This window comes from Marmota monax, unplaced genomic scaffold (genome assembly GCF_021218885.2).
Source record: "Marmota monax isolate L192 unplaced genomic scaffold, Marmota_monax_Labrador192_F-V1.1 WCK01_AAM20220418_F8-fsc00012, whole genome shotgun sequence".
NCBI lineage: Eukaryota > Metazoa > Chordata > Mammalia > Rodentia > Sciuridae > Marmota > Marmota monax.
Window position 1 is genome coordinate 13238376 of NW_026695227.1, and position 12606 is coordinate 13250981.

A 12606-nucleotide genomic window follows, 5' to 3' on the forward strand; every position below is an offset into this window, starting at 1 on the left:
GCTCAGCCCGCGACCCGGCGAAGGGGCGGAGCCGCCCGGCTGCCCGGCTCCGCCCGGCCCGGCCCCCGGCCCGGCCCCTAGCCCAGAGGCACCAGCCGCGGGAGCGAGCCGGCCGCCGACTCGGCCGCCTGCACGCCGCGCTGTTCCTCGCCAAGCCTCGCCCGCACGCCCGCACACCCGCAGCGCGGCGGCGGCGGCGCTGGGGACGGCTGCTGCTCGCGCGCTCGCGCACCCGGCACCCCCGAGGGTGGCGTCCACACTCACCTAGCCGGCCGCGGAGGTGCGCGGAGAGGGCGCGCCGCGGGGCCGGGGCCTCCCGCCGCTGCGGGACGCGTGCCGGGGGAACGCCGGCTGGGCGGCGCGGGGACTGGCACTGGGCAGCCGCCGGGCTCCGGGCGCCGCCGTGTCCCCAGCGCCGCCGAGTCCCCAGCCGCCGGCCGGCCTGCGGGAGCGGCGCAGTTGCGAAACTGAGTAAGTATTAACTTTACTTGGAGGCGGCGATTTCTGGGCAGGAGCCTGGGACCCTCCCTCTGCTCCTGGAGCCTCGGGGCTGCCCCTTCCCCGCCCCCTCTCCACTCTGGCCGCACCGTGGGTCCCGTCGTCCGCCCGCCCCCACCCCGTCCCGCCGCGGGCTCCCCACCTCCTCCTGGTTCACCTTTTCCCCGGTGTGTCACCCTTTGCGCCTTCTCTCCGAGGCACACACGCGCCTCGGACCAAAAAGTACGGGCTTGTTCGTGGCTTTTCTGCTTCCTCCCAGTGTCCTTGGCAAGGGAGTTTAGAGGCCACTTTTGTTGGGAAGGGAAATGTATGTCTGGCTTCTTTAATATATTTTTTTTCTCCAGATGGAAATCGGATGCTCGCCCGGCCGGGTGGCGGTTGGGTGAACGCTTCTTTTCTTCTCCGAAAAAGAAGTGATTGGTTTATAGGTTTTAAATTTTTGTTCGAACGGTGACCGTCGTGCGTCCCCTTTCCCCCCTGTCGCCAAGCCTCCTGGGGAGTCCAGAAGAGGGGGCTTTCAAAGTAATTCCATTCTGCAAACTAGAAACTTTGAGAGGGCAAATCGCAGAAAGCCTGATACGCGTCAACTTTAAGGAACATGAGCTTTGAGTCCTTGTACCGCAGGGTTTTATAAGACGAAACCTGGGTTCTTAATGAGTGTTGCGTCGCTGTTTTAGCATCATAGAGCCGCCTGGTGTTGCTGAACCACTACTTTCCCACACACAAATGGAATCTTGAGCAGCACAATCTTAGGATATAATTGCAGGTCAACATTGCCCCTGATCTTTAGGGATTTAGAAGGGAAATCGATGCAGGGCACGTATCCTAGCTGATTTAAACCTGTCAGGCTAGTCCTGTCAATACAGCAAATCATTGCATTTTTAAAAATTTCTCCAGCCTGGTGACAGCGGGGACGAACATTTATGGATTTTCCAGTAGATTGTGGCTCAGCAATTCTTCATTAGATCCGTCTTTAAATATGTATAGATCTCAGCTCTTCAGACTCTTTTGTTTTCTGATTCACGTCGTTTTTCTTTATTAAAAAAAAAAATCTTTCATCTGGTAGTTGCCAGGAGTTGCGATCATGTTACCAAGGAGCAGAAAATGGGAAGCTTTCTTAATGGGCTTTCAACATCCTGCCCTTCGCCTGGATGAGGCAGCAGTGAATGCCAGCCAGCTCTCTGCAGGAAGAGGTGCAGGGCCGTGGATGCAAGAATCAGGATGCAGGACACAGCACAGTGTGGGAAGTGGTTTGTGTGAGTTCTTTTAGTGGTCATACTAATGGTACTTTTAATATTATTTATTTCCACGGAGATCTTTCCCCAAACCATCAAAATTACACCTGAGTGTACCTTACTTTAAAAACACTGAACATAACTTGATGATTATTTTATTGAAGGATCAAATGGAACAAAATATAATTTGTTATGTAGGTGATTGTATCTTTCAAAAATCTCCCCATCTCAAAATTTGTCCCTCCTTTTGAGAGTCTCATGATGGCGCTTTCCATAATTGACACAATTGGCAGTAATGCATTGAATTATTTGTAGGTTCATTGATTAAGCCTTATTTCTGGGCTTCAGTAACTCTAGGGACATTAGGAGCCCCTAGAGGGAGCAAATCATGGGATTGTGCAGATAGGAAAGGCATTTCAGTTTGTAGAAGTGTCAGTGTGCAGCAGGGAAAAGCAGTTAGAAAGAGAAGAGGATGTTTAAGTCATTTTTATGGTGTATGTCCTGAGTTTGGTTGTGATATATGCAAACTGCAGATTTAAAATCATACATGATTATGTTATTTACTTTTGCCTTTATTTTATTTTTATATTTTTTTAATTGTGACTTTTTAATCTGAGTTTTTAGTGCTTGGCTTTTGCAGCCTTCTCTTTCTGGTAGCTTGTATCAATTTTTGATGTGAACCCTATCAACAAATGGGCGAAGGACCTGAACAGACACTTCTCAGAGGAGGACATACAATCTATCAATAAGTACATGAAAAAATGCTCACCATCTCTAGCAGTCAGAGAAATGCAAATCAAAACCACCCTAAGATACCATCTCACTCCAGTAAGATTGGCAGCCATTATGAAGTCAAGCAACAATAAGTGCTGGCGAGGATGTGGGGAAAAGGGTACACTTGTACATTGCTGGTGGAACTGCAAACTGGTGCGGTCAATATGGAAAGCAGTATGGAGATTCCTAGGAAAGCTGGGAATGGAACCACCATTTGACCCAGCTATCGCCCTTCTTGGTCTATTCCCTGAGGACCTTAAAAGAGCATACTATAGGGATACTGCCACATCAATGATCATGGCAGCACAATTCACAATAGCTAGACTTTGGAATCAACCCAGATGCCCTTCAATAGATGAATGGATTAAAAAACTGTGGCATTTATACACAATGGAATATTACGCAGCACTAAAAAATGACAAAATCATGGATTTTGCAGGGAAATGGATGGCACTAGAGCAGATTATGCTAAGTGAAGCTAGCCAATCCTTAAAAAACAAATGCCAAATGTCTTCTTTGATATAAAGAGAGCAACTAAGATCAGAACAGGGAAGAAGAGCATGAGGAAAAGATTAACATTAAACAGAGACTAGTGGGGGGAGAGAAAGGGAGAGAGAAGGGAAACTATGGAAATGGAAGGAGACCCTCATTGTTACACAAAATTACATATAAGAGTTTGTGAGGGGAAAGGGGGAAAAAAAAAAGGGAGAGAATTAAACAACAGCAGATGGGGTAGAGAGGGAAGATGAGAGGGAAGGGGAGGGGGGATAGTAGGGGATAGGAAAGGTAGCAGAATACAACAGTCACTAATATGGTATTATGTAAAAATGTGGATGTGTAACCGATGTGATTCTGCAACTTGTATTTGGGGTAAAAAATGGGAGTTCATAACCCACTTGAATCAAATGTATGGAAGATGATATGTCATGAGCTTTGTAATGTTTTGAACAACCAAATAAAAAAATAAGATAAAAAAAATTTTTTTTGATGTGAATGTCTTGCAGTTTGAGAAATGAGCGGTTTTTCAAGATTACTTACTGATGTCTTAGTCTGTCTTATATTAATGTATATAATGACTTGAGAGTAAACCTCTTGCTTGCTTCTGGATTATTGTTGCTCTTTTTATTATGATTAATTCCTGGTATAATGGTTTTGCTAATTTTTATAAAATGTTAAGGTCTTAGATGTCTTGCTAGTGTTCAAACATTGCAAAATTTTTTATAAGTAGAAGTGGAATGGGGATGGGATTTGGATAAGAAAACATTATGCATCACAAATCTGACATTTTGAATTAAAAAAGTAATGTATCACCTATTTATTCTCATTGGGTATTTGCTTGTTCCAACCCTAAATAGGTTTGAAAGATAAAAATATAGTTTCCAAGTATTCTGTATAATGAAAATAATGTTTACCCTCCAACCAGACAGACAGACTGGGGTGGCAGGTATGAATTTTTCACTTCCAAGATAAATAGTCTTGGTCCAGCTATTCAACCTCTGTGATCTACAATTTGCTGTCTGTAAAATGGGGATGCTACTTCTATAAGGAATGTTACAATGAGCAGAACACCTAATACAGTGCCTGACTTGTCTTAGCCAATAAATGGCTACATTTCAGATTTCTCCAGAGCTGACCTCATGACTTCCAGACTTTTGAACTGTTCCTTCTCTATTTTTCATCTCTTCTTTTTTTCTGTTTATCAACCACTCCAAACCAGTTTGCCACAAAATCCTGTTCATTTTTCCTGGGAAATCTCTTTCAGATCTATCTGATTTTCATCTTTTAACATGCTACCATCCTACTTCAAGCTACTGTTACTTCTTCCAGATTCAGTAGCCTCCTGCGACACTGTATACCCTTTCTTTCCAGTTTGTTTTCCCAACAGCAACCTGAAGAAAAAGAGTCATTTGTTTTTAAGGCTCCCAGGTAACACATTTATTCTTTTTAAAATTTTTTTTTTAGTTATAAATGGACACAATACCTTTATTTTATTTATTTATTTTTATGCGGTGCTAAGAATCGAATCCAGTGTCTCATATGTGCTAGGTAAGTATTCTACCACTGAGCTACAACCCCAGCCCAGCACATTTATTCTTTAGGTAAGATACAGAATCCTTAACATGCCTTCAAGGCCCTGTGTAATTTGGTCTCTGCCCCCTCACCTACATCTCTTGCCAGCATCTTGGCCAGTTCTCAGCAGACTTGCCTCAGGACTATTGCTCCTGTGCCAGGTCTCTCTCTCTTAGGGCCATCACCTTTAGTAATTTTTCATTTTGGTGTGCTAGCTAAAATATCCTTTCTCTATATTTTCTCTAAGAAGGCCAATCTTATCATTATGTAAATTAGATTTCCTTAATTTTCTCCCTTGCAGTATATTCATCTTTTCCTTCTTAATATTTACCATATTTTAGAATTACATATTGTTTTATTGCTTAATTTCCCTCTCTTGCTCATAAGGGCAGTGATAATGCCTAGTTTATTCCTTTATATATTAGGTGCTCAATAAATATTTGTTGATATAATGAATAAGATAGTAATATCAGTTTTGTATTTGTATCTCCATTGCCTTATTTATCATTGTTAAGTTTGCTTTCTGGAAAGTGACATAAAAGCCAGTCCAACTCTGCTCTATGTTCCTTCTTTGCTGGTTATATGAATTATATTTAAGAGCCTTCACAGATATCAAGTAAAATTAATGCATTTGGACTCTGTAGAAAATTCATATTAGTAATAAATTGAGACACCTTTTAATTAGTGTTACCCTTGTGATTTTCTGTTGTAGCTAATCCTTTTGTAAGTACATCATTAAAATAATTATGCATTTCTCATCGGTATAGGATTAGTGAAAGGAAAAAAAATGTCTTATGCCATACTATTTTATACCATATCCCATGATAACACACCAGTCAGCTGCTATCCACTGCTCAGTGGCAGATTCAAAGGAAGGTAGGGAAACTCCAGGAGAAAAATGAGAGGTGGAGTTCTAAGGATGTTAGGTACTGTTCAGGTGTTGATGTCACTAGACATTTCTTTGACCAGTTAGGGAAAGAAATAGTTGTTTAAAACTGGGAGCCACCTAGAGGTGGGGAAGTTGCTTTTTTTCTCTCCTCACTAAAGCATTCCTGTTTTAGCCAAAGAAGTTCTAAAGCTTTCAGTATTTTTGTTTTGTGGTTGCTCTTTACAAAATATTAGTTTGATGTAAGTCTTATTATTGATTATGTAATCTCTACTTCTTACATAATCATGTGCATTTTCTCATGGCTTATTCTTGGGATTATAGTTTTCTTTCAGTTATCACCTTGTAATTCTAACTCTAGCTTTGTATTTTGTCGATTACTTAGTATACCCAGGACCTTAGAGTTGATTCTGTTGTCTTTAGAACTCATTCCTCAGCCCTCAACCATTAGATTTCCAAATTGATACCTCCTGGTGGTATATAGGCTTTCATCAGCTAGGGTGTTCTTGGATTGGAGAACAGGGAGGGTTAGGGCTGTGTTTTTGAGCTCCTGGGATAAGCCAAACCCTCTTCTGGGTGCTCTTCCAAAAGAGGAGTGCACAGTTTACACATTCAGTCATAAAGAGGAAGTTTATGCTTTCATACATTTCCTTCACTCAAGGAAATTCTTCTTCTTGTTCCATCATTTCACATTCCTTTTTTGCTGGTCAGGAAGATAGACATATGCCTCCTTTAACCAGACCCTTTGCCTTATGTTGGTTTTTATTTAGACCCAGTTTTACCTGTAATAAAGACATCAGGATTATGGCTGGAGAAGGGCAAACCACATGATTTGCTCTGTGCAGGGCTTTTGTGCCCCCAGGACATTTTCATCACAAGTAGCCACCATTGTGGAGGAAAGTTAGGATTCAGAACCCTTGTTGTTTTTTGTCCCCTTTACTTATTACTGTAGTGACCTGGAACAAATTGCCTGTAGCTCCTTAGCACCAATAATATTTATTACCTATTTAATTCACAGCCTGATGTAGAATTTAAAAGACTTATTTGGGGCATTTAAAAAAAAATCCTATTCAGATGTAGCACAAAGCTAATTACAGTTAGCTCCAGGACTGTCAAAGTTTTATGCATTAAGAAAAATAGTTCCTATTCAAGTAGCATACGTTTTACTCTTTGTTTTGATAGTAAGTTAGGTATAAATGTAGGTTGTAATAAGAGTGTCATGATTATTTTCCACCAGGTTTTATTCTTATGGGTGATATATTTTGTCATTTCATTAACTGGCATTAGCTTCTGAGTACTATGTCATGTTTATTCTTAATTATAGTAATTTTATTATTGAAAGATCACTTAAGTTATTATGCCAAATATAAGTATATGTGTTAAAAACTAGTGTTCTCTTAATGAATAGACATTATTCAGAAAAGTAAGAATTCATTCTTATTTTTGCTTTAAAATTTTAAATAGATTTTTAATATATAAACTCTGCCAGAAATACCAGTGAGAAATAAACTAGAGATGTTTTATAATGTTTAAGGTAAAATCTATCATTTTTACAAGAGGTTCTCATACCTGATACATTAAATGTCAGGAAACTTTATAGTAGTTTATTTGTATTTATTTTTTATTCTTTAATAATAATGACTTCCCATGTATTTCTTTTTCAAAACAGCTTTATTGGGATATAATTGACATGCAATAAACTACACATACTTCACTATATAATTTGCATCGTCTGACTATATAAATGCATGTGAAATCATCACCACAATCAAGATAATAAATATATTCATCACCCCCTTCAAATTTTCTCATTGCCCTTATAATTTTTTCATTTTCCATCCTTAACCCCACCTTTTGAATGACTGTTCTACTTTCTGTCACCATAGTGTAGCTTACCTTTTCTAGACTTTGAGATTGATATAATATGTATTTTGTTTTGGACTGGCTTCATTCACTCAGTAATTATTTGGTGATTCATTCATGTTGATATAGCTGTTGTTTATTCCTTTTCATTTCTGAAAATTGTATAAATGTATAGCAGCTTGTTTATCTGTTCAGCTATTGATGGGCATTTGCATTGTTTCTAATTTTGACTATTACAAATACAGCTGTTATGAATACTTTCATTCAATCTTGTATTAACCTATACTTTATCTTGGGTAAGCATGTAGGAATGGAATGACTGGATCTGGTGGAAGGTATTTGCTTCATTTTTTAAGAAACAGATCAGCCAGGCGCAGTGGCACACACTTGTAATCCCATTGGCTCAGGAGGCTGAGGCAGGAGGATTACAAGTTCAAAGCCAGCCTCAGCAACTTAGAGAAGGTCTGTCTCAAAATAAAGATGAAAAGGGATGGGGACATGGCTCAGTGGTTAAGCACCCCTGGATTCAATCCCTGATAAAAACAAAACAAAACAGAAAAACAGCCAAACTGTTTTCAAACTAATAGTACCACTTTATATTCTTAACAGCAGTGTATAAACATTGGTAGTTCCTTTACTTTTCTTGCCCATACATGGTATAATCTTTTAAGTTTTAGTATTGCTGTATTCCCTGTTTTAAATTTGCATTTGTCTAATGAATAGTGATGTTGAACACCTACTAAAGTCTTTTTTGCTTTTTTTCTGTCTTCTCTGGTGAAGTGTCCTTTCAGGTTTTTTGCCCATGTTTTTGTTGGGTTGATTGTTTTCTTATGATTGAATTTTAATTACAAGCCATTCATCAAATATGTGATTTACAAAGAGTTTCTCCCAGTTTGTGGTTTGTATTGTCACGCTCTTCATGGTGACTTTTGAAGAGCAGGAGTTTTAATTTTTTTTTTTTTTTTTTTTTTTGTTATAGGTGGACACAATATCTCTATTTTATTTTTAGGTGGTGCTGAGGATTGAACCCAGTGCTTCACACATAATAAGCGAACACTCTACCTCTGAGCCACAACCCCAGCCCCCAGGAGTTTTAATTTTTGAGGAATACCAACTTATGAATTTGTTCCTTTATAGATTGCACGTCTAGTGTGGCATTTAAGAAACCTTTGCCTAACCAGAGGTAAAAAAAGATTTTCTCTTAAATTCTAGAATTTTTATAGTTTTTAGATTTAGGTCTTTGATCTATTTTGTGTTAATTTTTATATGAGATCAGTTGTGGATTACAGTTCATTTTTTTCATATGAAAATTTAATCATTCCAACACTGTTATAAAGAGTATTTTTCCTCCACTGAATTGCCCTTACCTATCTCTCTAAAATCAGTTGTCTCTTGCATCCTTTTTCCATTTTATCAGTTGACATTCATAGTTGGATAACACTAAGTGAAAAGCATCTAAATCTAATTATTGATAATGTGCTTTTGTCATATTTAATGAAATTTCTAGTTTCCTTCCTGTAGCCTTTATAGAAACCTTCCTACTCAAATATTTCTTCTCTCACTTCATTTCCCTTCTTGTTATTTACTTTCTTACAATAATGAAGGGGGATGCCTATGCTCCTTTGCCCCTTTAACTAATTTCAAATGCTTGTTATTAATGATAACTACTTCACTGTTTTCTCTCTTTAACAATATCCTAGCCTAGATCACCCCTTCATTGTCATTTTTTCAGGCTTAGCCATCTCTTCCCCTGTTGTACCTTATCAGGAAACACCACAGGGATTGTATTATATTTAAAAGCCTGGCTGTGCCTGGGTAGCTTTGGACTATTTATGAAACATACTGAGCACCAAGTTCATAATTTTTAAATCAGCCTTGTAATTCATCACTCTTGTTTTGAAGTACATGTTTATATGTGTCCATATGTGGAAATGAATATGCATCAGGTGGCCTAGTGGAGAGTTGGTGCCTTTCCCCTCACCCACCTCTGGCAAGCTCCATCTGCTCCTTCTGTCTGAACTCAGAGTCCAAACAGGCCTCAGAGCTCTTTGCAAAGGACAGGTTCTAATACAGTCTGTCCAATTTGGTGGTTCTGGAAAGTACCAGGGGTAGAGGATCATCTCTAGTCATTCACAGTGGGAGAAGAGGGTTTGTTTCTTAATGCAGAGACCCTTCTCATCCCCCACACTCTGGAGTTTGTATCTCCAAGGCATTTCCCCATCAGCAGTCCTTTCTCTCTACCAAATTCCAGTCTCGCCTTTTCTTGGCTCCATACTCTTAGCCTGGAAACTGTATACTCAAGTCTCTCTTGAGTCTGCTGTTCTTTCTAGTTGTCTGCATTCTCAGCCAGCTTCTTACAGGAATTGTCTGTGTTCATTGCTTCTGTTAGTTCACCTGCTCACCTACTCTGCAACCAGGTACCATTTCTTAGAAACATTTAGAACCATACACACCAATATCTTGATTGCCACAGTCAATAGCAACTTTGCAGTCCTAATATATCCAAATTGTTTTGCAATATATTGCCACTTTAGGCTCACTTTTCCTCTGGATTGAAACATTTCTTCCATAGCACCACTCTTTTTTGTTATTTATTTATTTTAGTTGTAGATGGACACAATACCTTTATTTTGTTTGTTTATTTATTTATTTATTGTGGTGCTGAGATCAAACCCAGTGCCTCATACATGCTTACCAAGTGCTGTACTACAGAACCACACCCCAGCCCCATAGCAACACTCTTTTTTGTTCATTTTTTCATTCAAAAACTCAACTTCATTCCCTTCCATGTATGACTATGTAGCAGAGAAAAAACATAAAGCTCAAAGCTCTTCTGTCCATGCAGAGCTCATGCTACTAAGGGTGTTAATAAATGAGCAAGTAATTTCTCATTATTTGCATGATGATAAATGGAGAAAAAATACATATATAGCAGGGAGGGGGAAATGAAAATACTTGGCGAGGGTGGAGGTGTTACTTGATATTGGATAGGCAGAAAGTCCTCACTAATGTGACCACATTTGAGTAGAAACCTTAATGAAGTGAAGGAACCTTCTCTCTAACTCCTGAAAGAATACTCCAGAGTGAGGACATCATGAGCTCAAAGGCAGAGGCCTACAGGTGTGTCCACATCACAGCAATTAAAGGACAAGCCTGGAGGAGAGCAAGGGGCAATGGCTAGAGATAAGGCAAAGAGGACATGACAGGGACAGGGGCCTATAATAGGGCTTTATTGACTGTGACAAGAATCTTCATTTTTACACAAGAGGACAGTTGAGGGTCTTGAACAGAGAAATAAACAAAATAGAGAGCAGTGTGAGGTGGTAGGAAAGAGTCTGGAGTCTGGAATCAACTGGGTTAAAATCCCAGTCCTGTATCACTGTAACCATGGATTAATTCCATAGCTTCTTTGTGTCTTATGAGTAACATGGAAACGGTAATGGTACCATCTCAGTGTTATTGTGGGAGTTAGTAATATAAAAATGCTATTTATTGTTAACTAAAATGAGTAAAATTGAAAAGGCTTGCATTGCTGCCATAAAGTTGCTTGCCTTTGGGAAGTAAGGATAAAAGCAAAAAGACTAACTGGGGGCCTGGGGTTGTGGCTCAGTGTGCTCTCGCCTAGCACATGAGCGGCACCATATTAAAAGAAAAAAGACTAGCTGGAAGATGAGTGTGATAATCCATCTAGGGAGGGCTTAGACAGTGTCCTAGGTGGAGAGGTGAGGACCAAGGTCCTTCCTGGTTATATTTTGGAGGGGGAGCTGACCTGTAGGCTTGAGGATTGAATCTGCTTTTCTTTTTGTGTCTGATCTTTCTGATTAAGTATTCTTTGCTGCCTCCTTCTCTCCTCCTTGACCAGGGATTCTCAATGGGTTGGTACCGTTTGGAAGTACACGGGAGCAGTGCTTGGTTATTGCAGAAACTGTGGTGTAGATATTTCTAGTCAGGGGCTGGGCCCCAGGGGTGAGGGTGGGGGTGGGTGTTAATCATTGAGTATGGGGAAGACATCATTCACAATTTGCCAGTAACATCCCTGTTGAAAAATGTTAATTTAGAACTTCTTGCAACCTGCCATGCCCTCAACTCTTCGCTCCAGCTCCATAATTTCTTAACCTGTTTTCTCGGGATGGGCAGCAAGGGGCCTCCTGTGTTTTTTTTTTTTTTTTTCCCCCTCAACATGTCTGTTTCTGTGCCTTGCCTTGCCTTTCTCCTATTCCTCCACTCCCTTCTGCAGAATTCATCAAGTTCTGAAAGAGGTCCATGTCCTAATAATGTAAGAATTCTGCTATTTGTGGTTTCATTCACTTACATTGATTTTATTCTCTGTGTGTGTATGTGTGTGTGTGTTTGAACAGATACACACAGTAATGAACGTACAAATCTGTATTCCTTCAGTGCACTGCACTCTAGTTTCAGCCCTGCTGCTGAACCACATGTCATTCCTTAAGATTAGCAAGTCACAACTTCGTTATTTCCTGCCTGGGTTTGTGGCACCATTATTCATCTTATTCCTAATCTTGCTTTCCTGTGCCACCTCACCTTGACTCATCTATCTAGTCCTTCTGATCTTACCTTCAGGACAGCTGAAGAAGTTTTCCCTGCCTCCCATCCTTCATCACCCTGATTCATCATCTCTCATTTAGTCTGCTGCCTCTGAACTGCTCTCCTCACCTGAGACTCATCCTCCACCTGTCACCATGAGCTTTTGAATACAGAAATCTCACATTACTGAACTGTTATAAGCTCAGCCCTGTCAGTGCCTGCAGGGTTGAATTAAGACTCTGAGATACACACAGGACCTCTGGCATTTGACTCTGGTCTCCTGCCCAGGACTCCTGCAGGTGGCTATCCTACCTCTTGCTTGTTGACCCTCCCACCCCTTGACCATCTTGTGTGCAGCTAAATTAATAAGCCATCTTATATATTGATGCCGAAATGTATAAGCTTGCTGTTTGGTCATACAAAAAAGATGGTTTCACTTCTCCTTTACCTGTCAAAATACCCAGTAGTCCCAAAGATAGTGTGGTTGTTTGTCCCTTCTGGAAGAGGTACTCACTCCTTTGGGAGCCTGTCTTGCCTTCTTTCTACACCATATGCCCATTTCTTATTCCTTTGCACTGTAATTTTAGAAGCTCTCCCTTCAAAGAGGTGAGCTTCTGAGAGGACTCTTAAACTCATTTGTTCACAAGTTCAAAGTGAGTAAGATGGCTTTAAGCTTGCAATACTCTGATGCAGTTCAAGGAGTGTCAGTTGGATCTTTGAAGCTTTATAACCAGT

General features: G+C 40.3%; 1 protein-coding gene across 2 annotated transcripts in view; it reads left to right on the forward strand.

Annotated features, from left to right (window-relative positions):
• Nucleotides 1-341: 341 nt before the first annotated feature.
• Nucleotides 342-12606, forward strand: part of Rassf8 (Ras association domain family member 8) — a 143312-nt gene continuing 131047 nt past the window's right edge. For both annotated transcript variants that reach the window (XM_046435450.2, XM_058576439.1), the window contains exon 1: nt 342-471. The gene's annotated coding sequence lies outside the window, so the exon portion shown is untranslated. The remainder of the gene's footprint in view (nt 472-12606) is intronic.